Raw genomic sequence first — 25,453 nt, 5'->3', positions numbered from 1 at the left:
TGATGCAAAAGTGATACACATTGAATAGAAAGCATACTTCATATTTTGACATTAGATCATTGTTCTGGTACGGCAATACAGAAAGCCACCCTTTTCCATTGATAACCAGGAGAACTGAGCACTGTTTAAGTCAGCCATGGTATCTTGAGGGTATGAGGGTATTAAGACAATTTGCCTTTCACTCTGTTTTATGTTACCAAGCTATGAGGTTCCTTAGGTTAGGGTTGCTGAATACATTTCAAATTCACAATGTTTCAGTATAGAATGGACTGATCAGGACATAACACCATTGTATGACTTGAAGAGCACATCTGTACATGTATGCATACCAAGCTCTATCAAATTGCTTTAGTTAGTGCCTGAGGACTTTGGCAGATGTCAATGTGAATTACTTCCGTGATTTTATAATTTGTTACATAGATTATATCTTGAATGTGCCATCATGTTCTCTTTTTTCCATATTGTATTTTAGTTTTCCTCTAGTATATCTTATTTAGCTATTTTCTCACCCATAGACATTGGGGTTGTATAAGAATTTTGCACATTATAATCAATGTGACAATAGACACATGTGTACATTGTTTATATATCTGTAAGAGCATTGTTTATGATTGATTCGTCAATAAAACTATTAAGGCAAAGCGTAGGTACTTTAAAGAAAGGATTTGCTTTAGTCCATACCTCTAAAGAGGCAATAGTTTTATTTATTTATTTTTTGTAATTATAAGCAGATATATGCATGTGCACACATTTGTAATCCCAGACCTGGAAAATCTGAGACAAGAGAACCATTGAGAGTTTGAGGCTAGCTTGGGCCACATGTTAAGCTTGAGGCAGCCTTGGCCTACATATTGAGTTTGAGAAAGCCTGGGCTACATAAAGAAGGCCTATCTCCCACTCCCATCCCTAACAAGGACTAATCAATAGATCTTAAAACCACGTGTTGTGGGTTGTGCCTGTGTGCCAGCTACTCTGATAGCTGAGGATGGTTGACCATCTGATGCCAGGAGTTGCAGCCTAGGGAACATCTGGTTGATGTTGATACACACACACACACACACACACACACACACACACACACACACACACACAAATTCTCTCTGTGTGTATTAGGTAACAACAGAGGAAGATTGATATATTGCTTGAGTTTATTCTGAGGTTTGAAAAGTATCTTAACTTTTGTCTAATAGGCATTTAGAACAGTTTAAGGTTTATATCAACATCACAAGGAGTTTATAGGGAGTTTTCTACAATCTCTTGTGTTTATACTGTCCTGCACTGTCAGTATCCTCCATTAGTGTAGGGAATGAGCCACAAGTGATTGACCTACATTGACTCCTAATAGACACCTAGCATCCAGGGCTTCCATTAGCCTTCACACTTGATATTACAAGTTGCAAGGGTTTGGACAAATGTGTCATGACAAGTATTTCCACTTCCCTAAACATTCTGTGTGCTCCACTTACTCACCTTCCCCTCATCCTAGGCAGTGGCCACTATTGATCTTTTTATGGTAGCCAGTTTCATCTTTTTTCAAAATGTCATACTGTTGAAATCTCACACAGCACTTAGGTGTTTCAGATCAGAGTCGCCCACTGAGTAACATGTGTTTAGAGGTCTGGCATGTTGTTTCATGGCTCTGTAACTCATTTCTTTGTAGTACTGAATGTTTCATTGTCTGGATGTACCAAAGTTTTTTCAATCACCAACCCTACCTCTGTAACGTCCATTTACAGATATTTATAAGTGAAAGTGCCATGAATTTGAATGAAAGCAAGAAGGAGTATGTGAAACGTTTGAAGAGAGGAAAGAAAGGGGAAATGATGTAATGTTATAACTTTAAAAATACAAGAAATCATTAAAAGAATAAATGAAAGTGCCATAAAAACCAATGTACAAGTTTTGCAGTGGAATTATGTTTTTTTCAAACTCTCTTGTACATGTACCTAGGTATGTGACTGATGGTTTACATGATAAAAGTATGTTTAGTTTTCTGAGAAACTCCCAAAGTGTCTTGATCATTTTGGGTTTCTACTATCACCAAACAAGAGCTCCAGTTGCTCTGTGTGGTGTGTATGTGTCCTGTCTATTGTGTGTGTATGTGGCTGTGTGTATGTGTGCCTGTGTCTCTATGTGTGTCATATCGATGTATGTATGCATTCTTGTATGAATGTGGGCACCTGTGCAATTGTACGTGCACATGTGTTTACATATGTGCCTATATTCCTTGATCTCTCTACACTTCTATTGTACAGAAAATGGATCTCTTACTAAACCCAATTCATAGATTTGGCTACTGAAGCCAGCTTCCCTGTCTCTATCTCCCAAGCTGAGATTACAGGTGGACTTCTACAGTTGCCCCTCTTCTTTTGTGGGTGCTGGTGATCCAAACTCTGGTCTTCACATTTGTGTGGCAAATGCTTTATCCACTGAGTCATCTCTAGCCTCTTCTCTATATTTTATCTTGTATTTGTTGATGGTGTTCTGTGTTTGGACCATACTGGAAAGTGGGTAGTAGCATCATTCACTTGTTTTGTTTGAATTTTCCTGGTAACCACATCATAACAAATGTCTTTTCCTGTGCTCTGTATAATACTGTATAATAGATTTTCATTAGGGCAGTGCCTAATTAGGTCTTTAGCTAATTTATAAATTTGGCTGTTATATCATTTAACCTTCAGTGTTCTTTATGTATTTTGAATATATATCAGATACATCTTTGAAAATATTTTCTCAAAGTCTTGACTTACCTTATTCTCTTGAGTGGTTTAACTCTTACAATTAGTTTCTTGCTTATTTGAAAGACTGTTAGAGATTGAAGAAGAAATGTCACATGTAGATATCAGTATTGAACTGAGTAGAATTACCAAGAGTATGGACTTAAGTCCTTTGTTACCTTCTTGGATCATTTCAATACCTTTTCCGTGGTGGCTTGATGTAGTTTTCCTCCAATTGGAAAAGAATTGCTATATAAGACCACCAATTTCGTCTGAGAATACAGAATTTGGGAGACCTGGGGTTATTTAATCCTTGGCAAAATGTGCTCAGCTTCTCATTTAAGAAAAATAATTAAAACAAACTGGAGGTGTTCACGCGTGTATCTGCTGGATTTAGATGTTTCCCCGTGGGAGAAAGTTATGCTTTAATGAAGAATTAGTTTAAGCTGGGTGGATTAAGTTGATAAAATTCATCTCCATAGTAATTTAGCAGGGGGAAAATTAAGATGTTGGCCACAGTTGCTTTTAATTTGGGCTGAGCTAAAGATTTGTGTGAAGACCTCAGGGAGAGAGCATTCAATTCCAGTTGATGACTTAGCCATTAAATGCTGAATTTGCACACAGTGGGGCCTCCATTGAGCAAATGCTTTTCCTAGTAGTTACATTTTAGTGTAAGTAACTGACCCCATACATCCTTTAAAGCGTTCAGGGATTTCTTATTTTCCTTTCCAAGTTGGCTTCTTTGCCCCTCCTACTTTCTAAAAACCAGGCTATGATAAGAGGGCAATGAAAGCTTGCTTATTATGATTCCTGACCTTAAAGAGTTTTATAGGAATAAAAAAATGAACATGAGTCCATGGAACTTTATGTCATCTCAAAGATAATCTATTTTTAATGAATAGCTTGAGAGCAATTAATTTTTATAATTATTTTGCTTCAATTTGATTTCTAAACAATGAGGTTCTAAAAACAATGACAACTACTTTTCTACTTTTGTGTATTAACTTAACTAGGTCATGGGCTGCCAAGATATTTGGCTAAGCATTGTTTTTGGATGTGCCTAGGTAAGACAAGAATTTGGAACTTTTGGCTGGACATTCCAAGGATGTATAAGCTTCAGAATATTCACTAAGATTTAGAATAAAAGAAGGCAATAATGGAGGAAGTAAGAAGAAATGTTGTTCTTATCTCAGGTTTGAGCTGGGACTTGGTGTTCTGTCTTCCCATGGGTGCATCTTCTGGTGTTCCTGACTTTAAGCCTTCAGATTTGAGTTAGAACCACCAGCTTCCCTGGTTCTCAAGCTCTCAGTCTCAGGCACAACTACCACCACCCACTTTTCTCCGACTTTAGTTTGCACAGGGAATATGAATTTCTAGCCTCCATAAATATGGGAATGAATTCCTTGTAACAAATTTCAGATGAATATAAGCAACCAAACCTTTTTGTCTTAAAAATATAGTTCCCTTTAAAAAAATTAGAGACAAATTAAAGAAATTGCCTTTGTATGGTCTCAAGATGCTGGTAAGAATGACAAATGTTTCTCTGTTTTTTTCTCTTCTTCTCAACTGCAACATTGCATCTGAAGATAGAAATTTGAGCAATGAAAGATCACTGGGCTTATACATAGTTGCATATGCCAAGTCAATTTATTTTAACATGCATATATCTAAATTTTCAGTAAAAGCCAAACTGGGGAGGAACTATAAGAAACATCAATATTTCTGTTGAGGGTTTCCAATAGTTCTTAATGATCTTATGCATCTGCTACACAGATGTGAAGAAGGCTTAATTAATATTGATAGTACAATAGTCAAATCTTACTTAAAAAGAAATAAAAACCCTACACATTACAAATACAGTTTGAAGATCAAATCCCAGTGTCAGTGGCCAGCAAAATTATACACTTGACCTTGGTAGAACCATGCCTGTTTCCTTATTTCTAAAGCTTCATTAATATGATGCCTCATTCCCAGTATTGTAGTAAGGATGCACTGAACTAGCCAAGGTGAATATCTCAGAAAAATACAAGGCATGTAAAATATCTTTTACACATTTGAAAACATATATCTGGACTCAGTCATGCTTGCTTATATCATAGCTCTTGCAGAGCTGATTCAAAAACACTGCAAGTCTGAAGGCATCTTGGTCTACAAAATAAGGCCATGCCTCAAAGCAAAGGGTTGAAAATCTAGGAAGTACTTCAGACACTATCTTACAAGCAAAAATACTGTGAATCTCATGACCAGCGTTTTCACTTGTCTCTTTTGTGATATGTATAGTTTAGATAAACGGCATTGAAAGTAAAAATACTTTGGGCAGACAGCTGCGAATCCTTTGAGCAACATTTTCTCATACTCACCCACAACTATGATTCCTCAAAAGTAGTTTAGAAGCACATGGGAAGATCAGGAGGTACTGTGTAACCCATGACGATTTGGTAACAGTGAGAGATGAGGTAAGTGGATTCTTTAGCAGGCTTAATCTTTCTCAAATCATGAGGAATGACATGAGGTTTACAAAGAAATCTGAAAGGGAACCTTGGGTGGAGAGATATTGTCAGTGGAGTTGAACATTAGTAGAACCTTCTCAAAGTAACTAAAAATCCTTAACAAAGAACCTAGGAAGTTTGTCCATGTTCTGTCCCTGAGAGTCATTAGCCTAGTACATGGTTACAACCCAGACAACACTGATCTCACTTTCTGTTGTATAGATGAAGACACCGAGAGCTAGATTGGTTAATGACTTGTCCAAGTTCATCAGTGTGGAATATGGGTATGGGGAAGGCTGAAGCACAAGTCTCTGACTCCATATTCTATATTTATAAGATACAGCATAAAAGAGAAAAGGGGAATCTATATAAGAAACAGGACCAGAGGGAAGAAACATGAAGCTCATCTTTCTCTTCAGAGACATTGGATTCAAATTTCAACCTCACAGAACAATAGTGGTTCTTGATACCTTTCCAGTGTTTGATATTCTGATAGCATTGTGTGTGTGTGTGTGTGTGTGTGTGTGTGTGTGTGTGTGTGCGCGCGCGTGTGTGTGTTTATCATTTAATCCTTATGATAACATCATGAGCTAGGTGATATTGTTGGCCCTGATTTGCTGATGGGGGAACTGAAGCATGACAATCAGGCAGTTTTCTAGGATCATGCAGATACCATGTGATAAACCCAAGACAAGAATAGCAACTCTTGGTGAAGTGTATTTAGATGGTATTGAGGCCATTTGCCATGTTAAGGAAAACACAGCTTCACTTTTCCATTCAGTCTCAACATGCTTATGGCTAAGCTAAGGAGACTTTTCTCAAATGACCTATAGAGTTATGGACAATCTCTTGTCCTTTACTTCTTTGTGTGTGTGTGTGTGTGTGTGTGTGTGTGTGTGTGTGTGTGTGTGTGTGTCTATACACTTTGAATTAAGGTTTTTGTAACCACTTGGATCTAAAATTTGAGAAAAATTTGTGTCTGGTAAATTAGGGGTTGACAATGAGGTACCTAATATGAAGTAGTTAAATATCTAACTCGAGCTCATCCTACAATAGTCAAATCCCCCTAGGACTGCCTCTTTGAGTCTCCTTCCACTCCATTATTTTTGCTTTGATGGATGCTGATAATACCTTGTTCCTGCTTAAGTGTCTCAATGCATCTATTTTTTTTTCTAGATTAAATGAGATTTTAACAAGGCTTATGGGGCAATTCATTGTCATTAAAATAATGAATGGATCGAAAACAGCCTTCTGTCTCTTTGGAATCCACTGCCATTAGTGGACTATAATCCAGCTGGCGACAATGACAAGGAGCCAGGAGGCTCTCAAGAAGAGAGGGGAATGTAAAATTTCCCGTGATTTGTTGGTGAGGAGGACACATCCCTGAAGTTTTAGAAAATGAATTTCAATCCCTGTCTACATAGTCTGAGTTTCTAGAACATAGCCCTGCAAAGATGAAGTGGGAGATAGGATGCCCCACCCCTTACTCTAATCTTTTTCAATTGTGTTTCTTGCTGAGGTCAGCAAAGAAATAGATGCATACTTGTTCCTTTAAGATCCCACAGAAGTTGATAAAGTTAAGAGCTAATGGGACGTTGGGTATTAGAAAGAATGTGACAAATTAAGGCAGGACAATGGCAATCCATTTTCAAGTCTGCAGTGCTCTCTTGGAAGTGGGAGTTAGGATCTTCAGTCTAGGAGAACCTGCCTCAAACAGTCTCAAAAAAGGAAGCAAAATCTCACTCCTTAATTCTTAGTTCCTGTCCCTTGACCCTAGTTAAGAGAGAATGACTCTTTGGAAGGTGACAATAATTTGGTCATGAGAAAAATGGCATATCTTTCAATAAGGCTGCCAACTGGAGCTTTTAAAATGAATGATAACAATAAAGGTGTCAAGTTCAGGTCAATTTAAGGAGTTATCTAGTGATAAAATAGACACTGGCAAAGGAATCAGCCCTCACCCTGGCAGGGGCTGAAGGGGTCATTATGCATTTTCAGCCACCTATGACATGGCTGGCTGAACATTTCAGGGTGAGAATGGAAAAACCGAAAATCTGAGAAATGCCCAGTCTGGGGAATCTCAAAGCATTTTCTTGTCCTCAATTTCCTATGGCCAGTTGTGTGACCAGGGTATGTCCTTTCCCTATTTAGGGAATGGAGAATTTGGCTAGATTATTATTTAAATCTCTTGTTCATTTCCTATTTCACATTTTTAGATTTGTTTCCATGAGTGTCTGCTGGCAGAAATAGGAACAATAATACACCCTTCCTGATGTATAATTTTCAGACAATAATCTTTTTCCAACTACTCAAAATGAAGCTCATATTCCCTGGTCTTTCTCATGAATTCTTATCATGTTTGGAATAGACAAGATCTATTTGCTGCCTAGAATGTTCCAAATGTCCTGAGTGTGATCACTGTACCCTTGAAAAACATTTAGAGACTGTTTCATTTTTGGTATTGAATGATCAGTGTAATTATTCTGGGATGTCCTACCAAGCTTGAATCTGAATGTTTCTAGCTGCCCCAAATTTATATGTTGAAATTCTAATCCCAAGGATGATGGCACCAGAATGTGAAGCCTTTGATAAGTGATTGGGTCATAAAGACAAAACCCTTAGGAAGGGGACTATATGTATGTCCCATTACTCATAAAGCAGACATTGCTGAGTTTCCTTGATTTTCTGCCATGAAGGAGACTGTCTGTGATACAGGAAACAAGTCTCACCCAGCGTCCAATTTCTTGGTGCTTCCACTTGGATTTCTAGTCTATGTAATTGCAAGAAAGACATTTCAGTTGTTGGAAGTCATTCAGTTTATAAGACTGTTGAGGCAGTTTGAATTGACTAAGGCATGACACCAACAACAACATAAAAATAAGAAGCAGTAACAATAGTCCCCAAAGTAAGCGTATTTGTTTACTTTGTGGTTCACCATGTGGTTCAGGCTGGACACAATGTTCCATGTTCATGGAACGAGGAACAGACAGTTTTCTAGAATATTTTTCTAAAAGTAATTTTTATTTCTTATTATAACATATTGCATGTTTCTCTGATTGAAACATAGAGTTTAGTCTCTGTTATTTTGCCAACCATGTTCAAGGTTGAAGATGTTTCTTTAGAGTAAGAATTAAAAAGTTTTCTATTGCTTTCTATTTCTATTTCTAAAGCTTTCTATTGCTGTGGTTGTGTTTGTGGCATTTTGCTTTGTTGGTTTTCTGTTGAGATGGAGCCTCACGGAGCCCATGCTGGCCTCAAACAGGTCACCTTGGTTGGCTCCAGCTTCCAAGTTCTAGGATTTGGTATATGTCTTCACATCATGCCCACTGCCCATATTCCTTTATTTATGAAGAACAAAGTCCAAGCATTACGGTGTTCAGTCCCTTAGTCTCAACTCATCTCTCACATTTATTTTCCCACTGTGGTGTCTAATAGTCTCTGGCCAAGTGAGCCACTTATTTCAACAATGGCCCTTCTTCCATGTTTGCTTTTAATCTGCATCTTGCTCAAAACATCTCCTGCCTTGGAATTACCTCTCAGTCCAAGGCTTATCTATCATCTCATGCTTTGATTAAAATCCAAGTACTCATAAGAATTTCCATAATGGCAGTGATAGATTTCCCTTTTTTTGAAAAATTTGGAGAAGTGTAGACAATCCTGTGACCTCAGGGGAGACCACTACTTCTGCTCATATTTCTGGCCCAAGAGTAAGCTGCCTATTGCCCCTGATATGGGAATATAGGAGCAGTCAGTGACAGGAACCCGCTGGTTTTTGCCTGCACCTGGAACTGAACTGAAACAGTCCCACAGCTCCGTGCAACCAAGTCTTGTGAGGAAGAGAGCTGGACACTCTGAAGTGTGAACACTACTAAGAACTCAGAGGAGACAACTACTTTCTGCCCACATTCCTAACCCAAGAGGAAATTGCCTAGTACCATAGGGACCTAGGAGCAGCCAGGGGCAGGACCCTTCAGGTTTCTGCCTGTGCTTGGAGCTGAAAGCCAGTTGCCAAGAATGCCTATACACCAGAGAGCAGAGGGAAAACCAACTCTTCTGCTCCAAGCAACCCACCTGGAGGCTTCAGGTCACACAAACTGAGGAGCAGCTCTCTGTTCCCAGATCTGACTGAAAGAGAAGTCTACAGGAGTGCTGACACACAGGCCTACCTACAGGAGGGTCAAGTCACTGTCAGAGACAAGCTAACACCAAAGACAACCTGATGGCAAGAGGCAGCTCAGGAACTAACCAACAGAAATCAAGACTACTTGGCATCATTAGAGCCCAGTACTCCCACCAAATCAAATGCTGGATATCCAAACACAATGGAAAAACAATCTTTGGATTTAAAATCACATTTTATTATGATGATGGAGGATTTTAAGAAGGACATAAATAACTTCCTTAAAGAAATACAGGACAACACAAGGAAACAGGTAGAAGACATTAAAGAGGTAACACAAAAATCTCTTAAAGAATTACAGGAAAACAAAACGAAACAGGCAAAGGGATTGAACAAAACCATCCAGGATTTAAACATAGAAATAGAGACAATAAAGAAAGCATAGATTGAGACAACCCTAGAGATAGAAAGCCTAGGGAAGAGATCAGGAGTCATAGATGCAAGCATCACCAACAGACTATAAGAGATAGAAGAGAGAATCTCAGGGCAGAAGATACCATAGAAAACATCAACACAACCATCAAAGATAATGTAAAACACAAAAAGCTCCTTACCCAGAACATCTGAAAAATCCAAGACACAAGAGAAGATTAAACCTAAGGATAATAGGTATAGAAGAGAGAGACAATTCCTAACTTAAAGGACCAGTATATATCTTCAACAAAATTATAGAAGAAAAATTCCTTAATCTAAAGAAAGAGATACCCATAAGCATACAAGAAGCCTACAGAACTCCAAATAGATTGGACCAGAAAAGAAATTCCTCCCGTCACATAATAGTCAAAACACAAAATGCACAAAACAAAGAAAGAATATTAAACGCAGTAAGGGATAAAGGACAAGTAACATAAAAAGGCTGACCTATCAGAATTACACCAGACTTCTCATCAGAGACTATGAAAGCCAGAAGATGCTGGGCAGATGTCACACAGACCCTAAGAGAACACAAATGCCAACCCAGGCTACTGTATCCAGCAAAACTCTCAACAGATGGGGAAACCAAGATATTCCATGACAAAACCAAATTTACACAATTTCTTTCTACAAATCCAGCCCTACAAATGATAAAAGATGGAAAACTCGAATACAAGGAGAGAAACTACTCCCTACAAAAAGCAAGAAAATAATCTCCTTGCAATGAAACCAAAGGAAGGAAGGCACACAAACATCATTCCACCTCTAACAGCAAAAACAATAGTAAGTAACAACAACTATTCCTTAATACCTCTTGACATCAATGGACTCAATTCTCCAATAAAAAGAAATAGACTAACAGACTGGATACATAAAGAGGACCCAGCATTTTGCTGTATGCAGGAAACACACCTCAGAGACAAAGACAGACACTTCTTCAGAGTAAAAGGCTCGAAAAACAAATTTCCAAGCAAATGATCTGAAGAAACAAGCAGGAGTAGTCATTCTAATATCAAATAAAATTGAGAAATTTGCAAATTCATTTGGAATAACAAAAATTCCAGGGTAGTGAAAACTATCCTTAATAATTAAAGAACTTCTGGGGGAAATCACCATCCCTGACCTCAAGGGGTATTACAGAGCAATATGATAAAAGCTCTATGGTATTGGTACAGAGACAGGCAGGTAGATCAATAGAATAGAATTGAAGATTCAGAAGTGAACCCACACATCTGTGGTCACTTGATCTTTGACAAAGGACCTAAAATCATCCAGTGGATGGTGCTGGTTCAACTGGAGGTCAGCATATAGAAGAATGTAAATTGACCCACTCTTACTGCCCTGTACAAAGCTTAAGTCCAAGTGGATTAAGGACCTCCACATCAAACCAGATACACTCAAACTAATAGAGGAAAAGTGGAGAAGAACCTTGAACACATGAGCACTGGGGAACATTTCTTGAACAAAACACTAATGACCTATGCTCTAAGATCAAGGATTGACAAATGGGACCTCATAAAACTACAAAGCTTCTGTAAGGCAAAGGACACTGTCATTATGACAAAATGGCAACCAACAGGTTGGGAAAAGAATTTTACCAATCCTACATCTGATAGAGGGCTAATATCCAAAATATACAAAACACTAAAGAAATTAGACTCCAGAGAGCCAAATATCCCTATTAAAAATGGGGTACTGAGCTAAACAAAGAATTCTCAGCTTGTTCTGTCCAGTTGTTCCGTCCAGTTGTTCTGTTCTGCAGGACAGTCAACGAGGGTACAGAGGGTACCTGGAAGAGAATGGGGGACAAGAGACACAAAGAAGGACACCAAGACAAGATTCTGATCAAGGCAACAAATTTGTTTTTTTTCCCAAGGCTGAATTTATACCAAAGCAGGGGTAACAGAGGGAAGGGGGAAGTGGGAAACATCTACACAAGCCAAGGGAACAGTGCTCTTTTGATCAGCTGATGTCAACAGGATGTTGGTTTCTCAGAAAGGTCACAGGTTTGTCATATCACTGGGGATCCTGACCACCAGCTTTGTGGAATTTGCAGAAGATCCACAGTCTTCTGCAGCTGGCTGGGGATTTTCCATGAACCCAGTCATACGTAACTCTAACCATAATATTAACAACAATAATGGAGGGTTTTAAGGGCACCGTTCCCAACATCAGCTGAGGAATATCAAATGGCTGAGAAGTACATAAAGAAATGTTCAATACCCTTAGTCATCGGGGAAATACAAATCAAAACAACCCTGAGATCCACCTCATACCAGTCAGAATGGCTAAGATCAAAAACTCAGGTGACAGCAGATGCTGGCAAGGATGTGGAGAAAAAGAAACACTCCTCCATTGTTGGTGGGATTGCAAGCTGGTACAACCATTGTGGAAATCAGTCTGGAGGTTTCTCAGAAAATTGGACATTGCACTACCTGAGAACCCAGCTATACTTCTCCTGGGCTTATACCCAAATGATGCTCTACTAGGATACAACTAGGACACATGCTCCACTATGTTCATAGCTGCCTTATTTATAATTGCAAGGAGCTGGAAAGAACCCAGGTGCCCTTCAGCAGAGAAGTGGATATACAAAATGTGGTACATCTATCACAATGTAGTATTATGCAGCTATCAAAAACGACTTCATGAGATTATTAGGCAAATGGATTGAACTAGAAAGTATCATCCTGATTGAGGTTATCCAATCACAGGAAAACACACATGGTATGCACTTATTGATAAGTGGATATTAGCCCAAATGCTCAAATTACCCAAGATGCAATGCCCAGACCACATGAAACTCAAGAAGGATGACCAAAATGCAGATGCTTCACTCCTTCTTTAAAAGGGGAACAAAAATAACCATAGGAGGGGATAGGGAGACAAAGTTTAGAGCAGAGACTGAAGGAAAGGCCATTCAGAGCCTGCCCAACATGTGGCCCATGTATACACAGTCACCAAAACTAGATAAGATGGATGAAGGAAAGAGGTGCATGCTGACAGGAACTGTAAATAGATATCTCCTGAGAGACACAGCCAGAACATGTCAAATAAATGGTGGTGGTTCAACTAGAGGTCAGCATATAGAAGAATGCAAATCGACCCACTTATTGCCCTGTACAAAACTTAAGTCCAAGTGAATTAAGGACCTCCACATCAAACCAGATACACTCAAACTAATAGAGGAAAGTGGAGAAGAGCCTCGAACACATGAGCACTGGGGAACATTTCTTGAACAAAACATCAATGTATATTAGTCCAAAAGCTTGAATTACCCACAATACAATTCCCAAGACCGCATGAAGCCCAAGAAGGGTAACCAAAGTGTAGATGCCTCTGTCCTTCTTAAAAGGGAAACAAAAATATTCATAGGAGGGGATATGGAAACAAAGTGTGGAGCAGAGACTGAAGGAATGGCCATTCAGACCTACCCCACTTAGATATACAGCCCATTTATATACAGCCCCCCAAACTAGATAATATTGATGAACCAAGAAATGCATGCTTACTGGAGCCTGATATATCTGCTCCTGATAGGCTCAACCAGGGTCTGACAAATACAGAGGCAAATGCTAGCAGCACACTATTGAACTGAGAATGGGGTCCCCATTGGAGGAATTAGAGAAAGGATTGAAGGAGCAACCCCATAAGAACAATACCAACCAACCAGAGCTTCCAATGACTAAACCACTACCCAAAGACTGCACATGGACCGACCCATGGCTCTAGCTGCATATGTAGCAGAGGATGGCCTTGTTGGGCACCAATGGGAGGAGAAGCCCTTGGTCCTGCCAAGGCTGGATCCCCCAGTGCAGGGGAATGTCAGGGGGCTAGGAAAGTGTGGTGGTTGAAGAGGGGGAGCACCCTCATAGAAGAAGGGGAGGATGATGGAATGGGGGTCTTATGGCTGGGAAACTGGGAAAGGGAATAACATTTGAAATGTAAATAATAAATATCCCATAAAAAAGAGAAAAATTTGCACTAAGCTTGGTTTGAAACTAGCATTTCTCAAGGTAATTTAATGAACACAAGTTTGGGAGACAACATTCAATGGTCACAATGATCTAGGAAATTCCACTTGTAAAATTTTGATTTTGATTTCTGTGTTTGTATGAGTGTCTGCATCTTTGTAAGTGTATACTGCTTCGTGCATATGGGAGTCAAAAGGGTATTGGATCCCCTGGAACCAGAGTTACAGGAGATTATAATCCACCATGTAGGTGTAGGGAGAAGAGCTGGGGTCTTCTGGAAGAACAGCAAGTGTTCTGCTGAGCCATGTCTCCAGCCCCCAATTCTTCTTAAAGTAAAAATTTTCAAATGAGAGACCAAGCATAGTAAATAAATCTTTTTACTTTCACTGCAAATATCTTGCTTATCACATAGTAGATGCTCAATGAACATAGAATAAATTGTTATTATTGAACTATGTAGCTTTTCATTATGAAATATGTTATATTACTTTCTTATAATTTGGTATTTAAAACTTTATCAGAAGTTTTAGAAAAAAATTTTAAGGGTAGCACCCATGTCTTATATAATGTTTGTGTTTTTTTGTTTGTTTGTTTGTTTTATGGCATTTGGTGCAGAACTTTTATTTTGTTGATAATAAATGAACTTTTGCTATATTGCTCTAATTTGATTACCAGAAGCTGTCTGGGAATAGACTATTCAAACAGATCTCTTTTAACAGTTTGAGTATGGCAAGACACCTTTGATTACTGTTCTATTGTCCAAAATTCACTCTGAGGCAGCTATGACAGTATTGTATTTGGCTAATATTTCATGGTTCTTCATGACTTATTAGAATGCATGCCTTCATGTTACCTTTCTTTTTTTTTTTTTTCTTTCTTTTTTTTTTTTTTTTTTTCGGAGCTGGGGACCGAACCCAGGGCCTTGCGTTTGCTAGGCAAGAGTTCTACCGCTGAGCTAAATCCCCAACCCCCCTATGTTACCTTTCTTTATCATATCAGTTAGGCTTGGGGCATATATGTGATTAATGCAAGAAAAATAGTGAAATGAATAGGTTCCTTAAGCTAGTTTTGCACCAGCTACTGGATGGATTTATTTTTAAAACATGTTTTATAGGAGGGACCTCGAATTCCAAAATAAAAATTTGAGACAGAAAAATCATTCATTTGAGACAATATTTATGGATTTCATCAATCACTGAGGTATACTGATCATGCAAAAATCTTTGGGTGGGAAGTTTTTTTACATTCTGTTTAATGGCTGGCATTCTATAAGCACATTACCCTGCACACCTGAAACATATGATTTCTACAAAATATCAAATATTTGAAGCTACTTCTCAGAATCATGCCCCTCTAGATATGGACTATGGATCTAGAATATTGGGTTATATATTTCAGTTTGTTTTTATGCTTTGTGAGTCATTATATGATAATTTTATTTACAGCAAAACCTGTGCCAACACTGGTTTAGATAAATGAGTTTCCAGAAATTCTAATTATTTTAATCCAATATTGTAGACTATTGTTTGTTAATTCTTCTAATAATTTAAAAATTAATAAATAAGTTTTACTACATTCATAAAAATATTTATGGTTTATGAAATGACTCTGGCGGGTTCATGAAGATACGTGTTTTTAAATAAATCAACTAAGCATTTGTGGGTATTGAGGATTGAAGAACTTGCATATTTAAGAATAACTGGGCATATTCTACAGGTTGTTATCTTTCTAGATGAGAAACAAAAGGTGTGATTTAGCATGCTGGACTGTCCTTCTCTTAGGAATAGCCTTTGGAAGCTTTTGCATGCACACTCTCATTTCTTCTATGAGCATAACGTATTCAATTCTTCTGAGGGTACAGATGCAGTGATTCTAATTTTCACCCTAAAGGGGAATTAAAAATGGTGCACATTGAGCTACAGAAATGGCTTAATGGTTAAGGGTGCTCACTGCCCTATTAGAGAATGGAAGTTTTGTTACAAACACTCCGAACAAACAGCTCACATGTATTTCAAACTCTAGGGAATTTGATGCCTATTCTGACCTCCATGGATACCAACCATATGCACATAGCACAGACACATAAATAAAAACCACCACAGACACATAAATAAAAACCAAATAAATCTTTTAAAAATGATGTAATGCTTCATCACTGACATTCATCAATGGATCCTTCCTTCTACCCTGGGATTCTTATATCTGGCAACTCCATGAATAGCCCATTTTGACTTTTTGACCAAATGTTTGAGCACTTTGTAATATATTAGCAAATCTATCTATCTATCTATCTATCTATCTATCTATCTATCTATCTATCTATCATCTATCTATCTATCTATCTATCTATCTATCTATCTATCTATCTATGTGTCGTGTGTGTGTGTGTGTGTGTGTGTGTGTGTGTGTGTGTGCGTGTAGGAGACAGCAAGAGAATAAATATCTAAGGATAAACAGTAGTGCCTATCTTCCACAAAACACTCTGAACACGTTTGCTTCCCTGCGAGAAAAAGCAAAAATAGTGGACCATTTTCTTTAGAATTTCATGGACTCTGATGACCTAAATATGAATAAAAGTTGAGGAATGAACATCAGTCCCTGCCACAGTAGTGGCGGTGAAGTTTTTAAATGTTGTTTCCTGTAGAAGGTGAACAACCGTGAGGTTTCACACTCAAGACTATCTATCTTTGACAGGTTACATGTGTTTGTGTCCTGGAGTTGAGCTTACAGCCTTGGCACAACAGCTCAAGCTGAATCCATGTATATGTGATGATACTAGCAACATTTAAGCCAAACGTTATAAATGACAGACGCCTTCATTTTCATGTACAGTTTCTGATAGCAGCTTTGTATTAGTAAATCCTTGAGAGTCATTCCCATGCTTTCTTTTGTGGTTTGGGAAGCCATTTGCTGGGGTGAGGCTTCTCTTTCCTTGTCTTACACTTCTTTTATTTCTCTTTCACTAGAACTCTGTTCTCCAGCAGACTTACCTCCTATTATTTGCTAAGTCAAAAGTGATCTCACCTTTACTCGCTCAGTTATCTGATCCCCCTTTGAAGACCTCTTTTATGGTTGCCTTCTTTCAGTAGTGTCCCTCTGGTGTGTGCCATGCCCTATATAAATTCTTCCCCATTGTGACCAAATGTCTTTCTCATTGAACTAGAACATAATCTTGAGGCCAGAATTCATATCTTACCACCTTAAGAGCTCTTTGTGCAGACACAGATCTATCAAGTACAAGTGTTTTCTGTATTAATTCATTACATTCAGTAGGGAGGCTCTTATTCCTGTCATCTTGTTGATGAATGAACTTTTTGTCAATACAGAAAAAGGCTGAATTGTCCTTCCCATGGAGATGTACATAGAAAGCAAGTTACAGGTATATATTATAAGTGACTCTGCCAGTATTATTACCACATCTATTTAAACTCGTTTGATTAAAATATCAACTTTAAGTTAAGCTTTTACAAAACTACAGACTCTATTTTCTTTGTTTCCTTGTATCTTAGGCTCCAACAAGTCAAACTACTTTTAAACTTACATATGCTTACGATACAGGACGTAAAACCCCTAGAATTTCTAGGAATAACTTCTAACCATTCATACTAGCACCGAGGAAGAGAACTATTTTTTCCGCATGCCCAATGATGCATATTGATAGCAGATATGAAATATTGATATGGGCAGTCTATCAAGTTACATACTTTTGTTGTTGTTATTGTCATGACACCGGCTCTCATGTAGCTCAAGTCGTTGACCTCTAGCTCACTATATAGTTGAAGATGACCTTGAACTCTGGATCCTTCTGTTATTACCTCTTAAATGCTGGTATTACAAGTATACATCATATCTGACAGTTGATGTATTTCTGGCAGGTTTTTATTCTGTTCAGCTCTAGACAGAAGTGATTGGAAGTGACAAGCCTGCCCACTTTCTTCTTTGTGCTTTCTGGCACTTGGAACTTACTACTCATAGACTTTTGATCAAATAGCATTCCAGTATGCTGAGAACATCTAGCCTCTGCCCTTCCCCATCAGATTAGGAGAACAGAAGCACATCTCCTTCATCATTGCACCCAGAGCTCAACACACTTATCTGTGCTTGGTATATCACATTGAATGCAGAAGTTGATACAGTGTTGGCAGAACACTTGAGCCTGGAAGCTCTGCTCTTTGGGCAGCATTTCTTTCTCCCAACCAGTTTATAGGAGTAGCCACCAGTGGCAAGTATTATTCTTCCAGTCTGGAATAGCATACCTCTTTCAGATAGGAACATCTCATCCATGGCATCATAGTTCTCTATGATTTCATGATGTGTTTCCAGATGACAGCTGGCATAGAAATATTAGTTCCATTTCTTTAAATATAGTGGAATGGTGTCCTTTCATTAAAGTCATCTGACTTTACCAGATCATCAGATCAGCAAGGCAGCTCCTAGCTCGTTGTACTACCAGATACCCTGCCTTAGGTACAAGTTATTAAAAAACAGCATTGGAAAGATGTAATTGAAATATAAACTATGCTCATTGATTAGTTTTGACATATATATATATATATATATATATATATATATATATATATATATAGTCATGAACCTGTCATTATAATCAACTTAGTGAACAAGCCAGACAGCACACAAATTTCGCTGTTCTTCCTTACAACACACCCTTTTCTTCTCAAGCACCCTTATCACTGCCATCTATTTGTCTGCTTCCTGTCACAATAAATTGTTTTTACATTTTCTTGAATTGTATAGAACTAGTGTCTGGAAAGATTTCCTCCTCTTTGTCTGGCTTTTATTACCCAGTACAATTTATTTTGACATCTTTATTATCTTAGGATCAGTAAGTTAATCCATTCTTATTGCAAAGTGCTATTTTATTGTATAGATATACCACAATTTGCTGATCTCATTGATGGTTATTTGATTAGATTCTAGCTTGAGGCTATTCTGGATAAAGTAGCTGTAAGCACATAGATAAGTGTTTTAATTTATGTTGGATAAATTCTCAGGAATAGAACTCCTGGGCTATATGATGGGTATTATGATTTGATTTATTTTCTTCAAAAATAGGTTGGAATTCTAGCTCAGATGACCTCAGAATGTGATCACTTGGAACTAGGGTATTTATAGAGGTAATTAAATTAAAAAAGCAACCAGGAAGGACTCTAATCCTTTATGAGTGGAATTATGTACAAGTTATTTAAAAAGCAGCTTCGGAGAGGCATAACTGAAATGTAATCTTTACACATTGATTACTTTTGACCTGTGTATCAACACATAAACTTACCATTATAGTTGATAGAGAAGAAGCCAATTAGCCCTTAAAAGTTCCTGGCTTCTCTCTATAAAAACTCTTCCCGGGGAGCTGGAGAAATGGTTCAGCAGTTGAGAGCACCGACTGCTCTTCCAGAGGTGCTCAGTTCAATTCCCAGCACCTACATGGTGGCTCACAACCATCTGTAGTGGGATCTGATGCCCTCTTCTGGTGTGTCTGAAGACAGCTACCATTTACTCACATACGTAACATAAATAAATATTTAAAAAAATAAATAAAAATTTAAAAAAATCATCTTTCTGTCTTCCACAGCCCCCTCCATCACCAGGCAATATTTATCTACTTAGTAACATCGACATCACTGCTACAAAAAAAGTTATTACGACACAGACATGCATGTGGAAGGATACCATGTAATGATAAAGGTTTGCAGACAACTTCCAGAAAGCAGGGGAGTACAAAGCATGTTTGCCTTCACTGCCTTTCAAATGGAGCAACTGGACTTCTGTCAGCTAGCATGGAGATTCTATACTGCTACGTTCCCCAGTCTGTGGTACTTTGTGCCAGTATTCCTGCAAGCCAACACTGCACATGTACACCTAAAGAAGCAGGTACTTACTTGCTTTCCACAGTGATTGCCGGAAGTTTCATTCCCAGCCGCTGTACTTGAGCAGCTTGACTTCCCCATTGCTGGTCAACAGGTGCCATGGTAGTCACAATTTTAGCCACTGGAAAGTTATTGTTGTTTTAATGTTCATTTCTCTGACAATTGGTAATGTCGAACCTCCTGTAACTTCTTTCATGAAGAAATATCTATTCTAATCTTCTTTTCATTTTAATTGAGTTGTTTAATTTTCTATGACCCTTGAGACTTTTCTACATATAAGATCGTCATCAGACTTATGATCTGAAAAATGACTTCTCTCAGCTCTTGGTTACTTTCATACTAAAAGGTTCTGTAGAACAGAAGTTTGAAGTTCTGATGCCTTTCAGTTTACCAACCTTTCTCTTTCATGTATGTCACAACTAACAGACTCTTTGGCTAAGCCTAGTCGCAGACATTTTAAATTATTTTCTTCTGGATGATTGCCAGAATCTGTCAGTCTTACACTATATTTACATATAAAGTTCATTTTCATGCATTGTATTAGGCTTGAATTGAGTTGGCATTCTGTTATTGGCCAATTGATATCAAATAGTTAAAATGCCATTTGTTGAAATGGCATTTTCCCAACTCAATTGCCTTTGGATTGTTGTCAAAAGTCAATTGGGCATGTGCGTTTGGGTATATTTGTGGGCTTTACTCCTCTGTTTCACTGTCTGGTTCATTTCACAGCAAGTAAGTTGCTGTCTTGATTATTGCAGTCCAGTGGTTCTGAAGCAATGGTGATTTGGATTCCCAGATGGGTATTTGATAATATCTGGGAACATTTTTGATTGTGACAAGTAGGGGCTTACATAGCTCATAGGTGGAGATAAGGGGTACAGTTAACAACCCCCAAACACACAGGCCAGTCTCCATAAAACAAAGACTCACTCAGTCCCCAAATGTAAATAATGCTGAGGGTGAAAAATTGTAACTTTATATGCATCTGGAGATTAGGCGATACAAGGCTTCCAAGTTCGCTCTTATTTTTCTAAGGTATTTTGAATTCTGAAACTTTTATATATTTTTTTTCTTTTTTTTCGGAGCTGGGGACCAAAACCAGGGCCTTGAGCTTGCTAGGCAAGCACTCTACCACTAAGCTAAATCCCCAACCCCGAAACTTTTATATTTTTACAGTGTTAACAATCACCCTGTCAGGTCCTCCAAACATCTTCTGAGATTTTCTTTGCAATAGGTACATCTAGGAATGAGCATGAGAATTAATATCCTAGCAATGTACAGATACTGTACACATCTTTATATAACAAGCTTTTAAAAATTTCTCTTATAAACAAATGCTTCATAGGTTTTTTTAGTTTACAGGCCTTAGACATCTTGGTCACATATATCCCCAGTGTTTCTGTTGCAGTTGAAAAAAATCACTTTATTTGTAAAGAGGAGAGTTTTAAAGAAGATCCTTAGTTTTTCTATGCTCTTGGAGAATTACTTGCTTTAGAACCTAGTCTATGAGGTTTGTGAGCATGGCCCCTGATACAGCTAATAGGTTCATGGAATTCCAGGTGATGGAGACCCAGTTGCCTTTAGTCTGGCAATAATGATATATCACCAAATCAGTGAAATGGCTATAGACCTGGATAGAAAGCTGTGGTGGTATTTATATTTATTTTGCAAGTGGACTCACAGATTTCTGTAAAACATCTGAGTCATTTGCACCATGATATGATTTTAGGCTTGTGGTGATGGCCAGTCTAGTCCCAAAGAGAGAGAGAGAGAGAGAGAGAGAGAGAGAGAGAGAGAAAGTTTTCTTGTCTTAGGCTTTCTTTCTGCCATTTGTGAAACAAACAAAATAAATGAACACACACACACACACACACACACACACACACACACACACACACACACACACTGTAACTTGTTTCTTAAGAGGTTCCAGTGCTGTGTGGACCTTTCTCTCCTCTCCTTGCCTTCTCCCTCAGTGGAAGGAATTAAATTTAGGTTGCAAAGCTCTCTAGAGACAGATCAAGGAAGTATTTTCTGACAGCCTGGCTCTGGCAGCTAAGAGTGAGCATAGGAGCATGGGAGTAGGAGCACTGTTTCTGATGCTTCTGGTAATAATTGTGTCTTCACTTACATAAGGGACTCTGGCTGCCATTTCATGTGAGCCCCTGCTAAAGAATTCTTGCTCTGGTGGTTGTTACATTGAATAAAAAAAGTCAACTTTGAAGAGAAAGGAAGACCTGATCTCTCAGTCTATGATATTTTTCTTTCTACTTCTACAGTCTCTCTCTGGGTCATGCCAGAAGGAGAAAAAAGAAACATCATAGAATAACCATCGTCTTTATCATCAAGGCATTAGATCTCACAACAACAGGAAGTGCCCTCATCTCCATTCTCAAGATGAGAAGCACTAAGAGGTAGAGAGGATAATCTGTCAGTGTCGTATAATAATGACTACCACTGACCCATATCTGTCTGTATCCAATGCCTCTCCACCACAAGGATATCCTGCCTCTCATGAGTCCCATGAGTGAAAGGACTCTAGAGACCACTTTATTTTCCTCAGTTTGCACAGGCTGCTATTCATAGAGAGGTGAGCAGACTCAGAGTTAAATGACATACTTTTGAGTTCATTCTTTTAAAGAGGAGAGTAAAGAGACAAATGCATAAACAACTGACAAAACTCTGGATGATACATTGAAATGAGGATTCTTAGGCATCATTCTGAAAGTCCAGGGTAAGGATTACAAAGTAATGTAGGCATTTATTGCCTCCTAGGGGCTTCTAAAGAGATGAGCCTGAAATAGCACAGAGAGAAAGAAAGTTGAGAATTCATTCTCTCTGGGATACAATTGGTATTAGCCTTGCTTTGAAAAAGAATGTGTCTGTGTGCCTGTGTGTGCATGTGTGCATGTGAATGTGTGCACGCATTTGCTTATACACAGCACTATGTGAAAAAATGGAAAAAGAAGGAAAAACATGGAGCGGGTTGGGAAGGGAAAAGGATATGTTGCTAGGGGTCTGGAAAGCTAGTTTCCTTTCAGCCTGAGGCTGTGCCTATATGCAGCCTGGATATGCAGAGCTCCAAAGAGTCTCCAGGCACTGCCCTGCACCAGTCATTTCTGGGCTATCAGCTTCAGTTCAGCTCTAGCCCGTCACTCAGTATTTCTTTAGACCACTGGGAACACGGAATAACAGAGCCATGCAAAGCCATTACCACTCTAGCAAGAAGGAAAAAAAATATCAAAAGCAAATGAAAACCCCAGAACACTTGCCTTTCTGAGATGATACCAGGAGAGTTCTTCTCCACCGCCAAGCCCCTATTTTCCTCTAGATCTCAATACACTACTATACAGCTGCTGCCTGACCCATCTCTGATTCTCCGTGGAAAAGCAGAGGGATCTTTTCATAGGTGGGAGAAATCGTGCCCACATTCATTAACTTTTCCATCTAAGCTCCAGGAAGTTAGAGGAAGTCTGATGCTTACCCATATTGGCATGTTCTTGGGTTTTAGGATGCTGCCTGACATGTACTAGATGTTGACTGGTGGATCAAGGTATGAGTTAGCTTGCCACTGCCTTATGCATATGTTAAATAGAATCCAAGTTTTGTAACACGGCACACAAGGTCTTTTCTCTTATTCAACTTCATCTTCATTTCCCTCTCCCTTACTCCTCTGTTCTCTCTTTTAGCTCTGACTTTAGTAACCCCCCACTGTGCACCTGTCTGCTATTGCTATGTGGATATTCCTACTTTCTGTTGTGACCTAGAAGCCACAAGTCATCTTTTTTTTAAATTTAGGTGTCAACTAATTGTAAATGACATATTTTTATTTGATTTTTTTCTTTGGGGATCAAACCCAGGGTCTTGTCAATGTTAGACTAGTGCCCAACCACTGAGCTACAAACCAATTCTTTCCACACAACCTTTCAGGTCCTTTCTTCTACATTTGAACTGAATGCTCCTGTTTTTCTTCATAGCATTTTTTTCCTTTGGCTTTGAGCACATTTTTGTATTTATTTCTATTTCATCTGACTAGGCCACTACTGAACAGTGGGAGCATCCGCGGGGACAAGAACTTATGCATTTAACTTTCTGTATGTGCAGAGCCCAGGAGAAGGCTGAGTGCAAAAGGAGCTTGAATAAATATGTGTTGACTGGACAGACACATTTTACCTGCAGGACATCTAGCTAAATAATTTAAGTCACTGGTGGCAATGCTGAGGAATCTGCATTCATGAAAATGAAGCCAAAACCCTCGCTAACCCAGATTTGCAATAAGGAAAAGGGCAGACCTGTCATTGTGTAAGGATGTCAGAAATGATGGAGGTGGTGCATACTCAACAACTGACCTGCCTCGCTGGTAATTAGTAGCCCGAGGCTAAGCTAGTAGCAAGTGTGAGTGGGAGGCCATACTTAACCGCCCAATTAAAAGGCAGCTCAAGCTTAAATTTAGAACCTCTCTGTGACTGTGCCACAGACACCACACGGAAGGGGACAACTGGTTGTGCAGCTCCTATTCCCAGGACCCTTCTTGCATATCAGCAAAATAATTAAAGACACTGACTCCACACATTTGCAAACTTTATCCAGTGGCTTTCTTGTCTAGAACACACACAAATGCAAGAAATTAAGGTCTGGGCCACTGCCTAGGTGGTTTCTAGATTAGAAAGTGTTTAGACTTCTGTTTGAAAGGCATGTGGGTATAGTTGTTGGTAACAAACGTTAAGCAGCATGGGTGTACCTGAAACCCAGGGTTACACTCATCCATTAAATGCCCCCCCCCCGACATAGAAAAGACCCTTAATGTTCTTGTGAATTGCATCTCCATTGAGGAATTTAGGGCGCCTTCAATTGGACAATTGCAAAAGGTGTGACTTCTGTCTTTTTTGTTGCAGTCATTGTTGTTAAAAGGTCTTTATTAGCTCACACAACTGCACAGAGCTGATGGCTGGCTGGCTGAATATAAGCAAGTAAATGAAGCATGAGTGCTGGATTACACTTGCCTATCAGCTGAACATATTGTGTCTATTCTCGCATTAGGTCTCCCCTGGTGACAACACGTTGGTGGAAGCTATGTCTTGGCAGCTAATCTGTCTTCCACACATTCATGGGACCAACTGGTCATCATGGCTGGGGTACAAGATTGGGTGGAAAATCCTTTTCTTGTACCTAGGCTTGGCTTTTGGTGTGTGAATTTTTATCTGACAGTACAGTTCAGAATGTCGGCTGAATATCTGGCATAACTGAAACTCCCTAGCTCAGACTAGTTGGGGGAGGGACCAGCATCAAACAGAGTAATTCCAGACAAGGTCTGTTGCATGTTTTAATGGCCTTTTTTAGTTTTAAATATTCTTATATGTATATATGATAAACATGCATATATATTCCTAAATGCGTAAGTATGAGGATGCCTCAGTCCCACTTGGGTGGGAGAAGATAGTACCCACAAGGGAGGGAGGGAGGGATCTGTGAAGGAAAGGGGATGGGAATGGTAGAGGGGAGGGAGAGGGGAACATGATCTGGTATTGGGTGGGGAAAAAAGAACTGAAGTCCTGAGGGCCAGCCGAAAGAATGGAAACAGACAACCTCTGGAGGCAGGAGGTTGGGAGGACCCTCCAGAATGTACAGAGACCTGGGAGGTGAGAAACCATCAGGACTCAAAGATGGGGACCTTAGATGAAATGTTCTACAGGGGGGAGAGGGGACTTGTTGAGCCCACCTCCAGCAGAAAGATAGGGCTTCAAGTGAGGAATGGGATTGCTATCTCACAGTCAAAACTTTGACCTGTAATTGT

This window comes from Rattus norvegicus, chromosome 10 (assembly GCF_036323735.1).
Source record: "Rattus norvegicus strain BN/NHsdMcwi chromosome 10, GRCr8, whole genome shotgun sequence".
Lineage (NCBI taxonomy): Eukaryota > Metazoa > Chordata > Mammalia > Rodentia > Muridae > Rattus > Rattus norvegicus.
This window is presented reverse-complemented; position numbering follows the sequence as displayed.